The following is a 4,183-nucleotide window of genomic DNA, read 5'->3' on the forward strand; positions in this document are numbered from 1 at the left end:
CTTCCCGATTTGTAAAAAATCCTTATGTGATAGAAAAAAATTAATATTATTTTTGAAATCTGCATAGCTGAGTTATGGAAAATCCATTATTAAAACCAAAACAACTTATATGAAGTTTAAGTTTAGAGGCCTGTGTAATCTGTATACTGTTCATTAATATATAATATCAGAATCTCACCTTTAGGTCATACAGAAAGCAAAAATTAGAGGGTTCCCCAGTTGCTCTAGTAACTGCCTCAGCTAGACCCACTGCTCCGGCACCACCCTTAGCCCAGTGGTCACAAATGATAACATCATAAGCCCCAAGTTCTTGAACACGTTGCTTTACATACTGTAATTCTGCTTCAGTGTCTGTGCTGTTTGAGTAGAAAGGCTTGAAACTTCATTCAAACAGTGTGGCATTAAGGTTATAAGGAAAATAATTAAATAGTTAAGGTACAGGTATATACACACACACACACACACATACACACACATGAATACATTAGATCTTCCATAAGACTATTCCATTAGTTACTACTAAAAATGATTTACATTTACTTATTTGATCCAAAATACTTCATAATGTACTCTTTCATCAGTAGCTTTTGCTTGAATCACGATAAGGTATTAAAGAAGGAGACAAATAAGAAATTAAAAGCCTAGTCAGTTTTAGAATTTTTGTGCAAAGCTAAACAAGGACTAAAAGTGCTTTGACATTTCCAATTTTGAGCTGACAGACAAGAGGGAAAGCAGCTAGTCAACAGCAAGAATCACCAACTTTTGTATTTGTCTGACTAGATAGTGGGACTTTATCTTCACACTCACAGAGCAACCCTCAAAGTGTGGAGCATATTTTTACACCAATTGTGCACATCAAAGTGACCAATAAGCTAATAGAAACATTCACACAAGAAAAGTAGTTCTCATCTTTACTTTAAACCATATTTACCATTCAACATATCTAAACGTAACATGCAACTTAAAATAAATATAAATTATGAACAGTGAGTGAAACCAAAATGAAGTTTTAGAAAAAACACTATGCAAAAAATTTAACAATATGAGAAGAAGTCTTGTCTTAGATCTGGATTAAAGGAAACAATAAAGAATGCAGGCTAAAGCACACACAAAATATTTAACACAATACAGAAAACCTTGAAAAATGTTGCAATGTTGATATGTACAAAATACAAAAATGAATAAATTCTATGATGAAGACTGGTAACTTACGAAAATTTGTTAATAGCTACAATTATGGGAACTCCAAAGTTCTGAGCATTTTGTAACTGTTTTGCCAAGTTACAAAATCCCTTTTCTACCAGCTCCAAGTTCTGAAAAGAGAAAATTAAAAAGGAATACATAAAAATACCAATCAAAAAGAAATTTGCTGATACAGAAAATATGATCCAATTATAGTATTCAAATATGTAAGCCATAAAACATTACATAGACGGTTACTATTTGAGTGCTTGTAACTCTAGCTTTAGGCTTAAATACTATTTACCACTAATAATATCCCCCCCATAATATTTTGAGTTGGATATTCCAAAAAACAATTATTTCAACTTCAAAAATCTGTATAAAAACTACAGGTATACTAAAATTAGTATAAATTTTGTTTTTCAAATGGATTGCTGTAGTTTTTATTAAAATTTTATCATGAATTTATAAAAATTACTGAAGAACATACAAATGAAAATGTCAATTTGAATCAGGTTATTAAGTTTTGGTTACATTTAGATTCCCTTCACACGTGAACATATGTTATTACTGTCAGGTAAACATTTCAGTAACAAAATTCAGCATGTTATATACTTAATATATTGTCACTGGAATTTCCAGATATTTCTGTATATCCTTCTACAGATCTAGAATTATCAATTTTTACAGCTAATGTGAGAAAAGTTTTGAGACTCCTACTGCCCCCCTTTTCAACCCTATTCTACAAGAAAAGGAAGAAATGTGCTCTAAAAATGTAACTTCAAAAACACTGTTTTAATATTCCCATGTATTTGGTCACAGTAACTACAATACTACATACTGAAACACAGAAGTTTCATTTTGGTTTGTTCTATGTTAAGCACAAAGTTACATGATGGGCTATCTTGTGCTGTGCCCACCACAGGTATCGAAACCTGGTTTTTAGCATTATAGGCTGACAGACTTACCATCGAGTGACGAGGGGAGCTTATAATTACGATGTGGATTACAAGTATAGTATAAAATAGGCTGTTGGTGTAATTTATATCTATCTTTATGATCAGTAGGATTGTTTATTAATTATGTGTAGTCCAGCTTCTTTGTAATTTCTTTTTTTATTGATACCGTAACCAGTCCTACGAGTCTTTTCAAAGACATAATAGAACATAGGTAAGTTTTAATTAATTTTAGCTCTGAAAATATTTCCTCTCCTGCAGCAAGTAGCTGTGGTATTCTAAGGGCAATGTAGGTATAGAGAAACACCTGTGTTGAGTGTTTGGTAGGTATTGAGAAACATCTGTGTTGAGTGTTTGGAGTGAAAGTAATGTAGAGTTTCAAATGATGTTCCTTTAGCAACATCCCAACCAATGTTTGAAGCTCTTGAGCCATTTCTATCCCATCCACATCTATTAAGTCATTATTGTCAAAATATGCAGCAGTAATTACAACACACATTTCTAGTAAATCTTGATACGAGATCTCTAATCTCACAGAAGTAGCCAAGTTTGGATTCCTCTACGAGATCTCTAATCTCACCGAAGTAGTCAAGTTTGGATTCTTCTACGAGATCTCTAATCTCACCGAAGTAGCCAAGTTTGGATTCTTCTACGAGATCTCTAATCTCACAGAAGTAGCCAAGTTTGGATTCCTCTCCGAGATCTCTAATCTCACAGAATTAGCCAAGTTTGGATTCTTCTATGAGATCTCTAATCTCACAGAAGTAGAGAGGAATCCAAACTTGGCTACTTCTGTGAGATTAGAGATCTCGTAGAGGAATCCAAACTTGGCTACTTCTGTGAGATTAGAGATCTCGTAGAGGAATCCAAACTTGGCTACTTCTGTGAGATTAGAGATCTCAGAGAGGAATCCAAACTTGGCTACTTCTGTGAGATTAGAGATCTCAGAGAGGAATCCAAACTTGGCTACTTCTGTGAGATTAGAGATCTTGTAGAGGAATCCAAACTTGGCTACTTCTGTGAGATTAGAGATCTTGTAGAGGAATCCAAACTTGCTCTTAACCAACTTCAGTTTGCCACTTTGTTCTTTAACTGTAGTAGAGGTAGAATATTCATTAGTTAGAAAAGAAGCTTACTTTTTAAATTATTAGCCATTAGCAGTTCATTTCGATGACCCCCCCACTCATGTTTGATACCCAATGCATATTTTCCGTACCTAAGGCTAGCCCTGCCTTGTAAGTCTTTGTGACAAAGTGAATATTTAATCTCAATCCCTATTTTCAAACACCATAGAAGTTAATGATATATATAAATAAATTAATTTAGCAATTTCTTTTTTTTAAATACTTTTCTGAGTTAATGGAATTAAAAAAGAACACACACATATATTATCACTTAGTGTCTTGATAAACAGTTTCCTACCTCTTGGCTGTATACTTCAGGCAAACCAGAAACGGGAGTAAAACTTGGTGCTCCTCCCTGCATTTTAATAGCACGCACACTAGCCACTAATACCACAACATTAGGGACAAGACCAGATGTTCGACACTTGATGTCAACAAACTTTTCCAAACCCATTTCAGCACCAAACTCTGCTTCAGTTACTGTAAATACATTTGATCACAGGATTATAGCTGTTCATAAGAATTTTGGAGTTTTTGCAATACAGAAATTGAACTAAAGGTGCTTGATGAACATAAGGACTAGTTATAAGTATGCATTTTTTGTATTTCAAATGCTAGTGACTGAGAATGTTTGGCTGCTATACTAGAATATAATCAATTATCTGATCCAAATCCTGGAGGTTTTAGATTTTAACTTTTGGAATTCCAATTTTCTGAATGAAGCAATAAGATACAGATTTAGATCTAAGAATGGTATTAGTTTATAAATATATTTCCTAGATTTTTTCAAGTTCTTTAGAAATGTGAAATTATTTTAGACATTAGTCTTGGAATTATTAAAAATAACCTAAATCATTTACTAGATTTCAAAAACAAAAGTACAGAGTTTATATACATATATGCACACACACATACAGATAC

At 33.1% G+C, this 4,183-nt stretch overlaps 1 pseudogene; it reads right to left on the reverse strand.

Moving 5' to 3' along the window:
* The window catches only part of LOC106464423, a 70,669-nt pseudogene that overhangs the window by 10,426 nt on the left and 56,060 nt on the right, over positions 1-4,183 (reverse strand).

Source organism: Limulus polyphemus, unplaced genomic scaffold (genome assembly GCF_000517525.1).
Source record: "Limulus polyphemus unplaced genomic scaffold, Limulus_polyphemus-2.1.2 Scaffold1648, whole genome shotgun sequence".
In the NCBI taxonomy this organism is placed as follows: domain Eukaryota; kingdom Metazoa; phylum Arthropoda; class Merostomata; order Xiphosura; family Limulidae; genus Limulus; species Limulus polyphemus.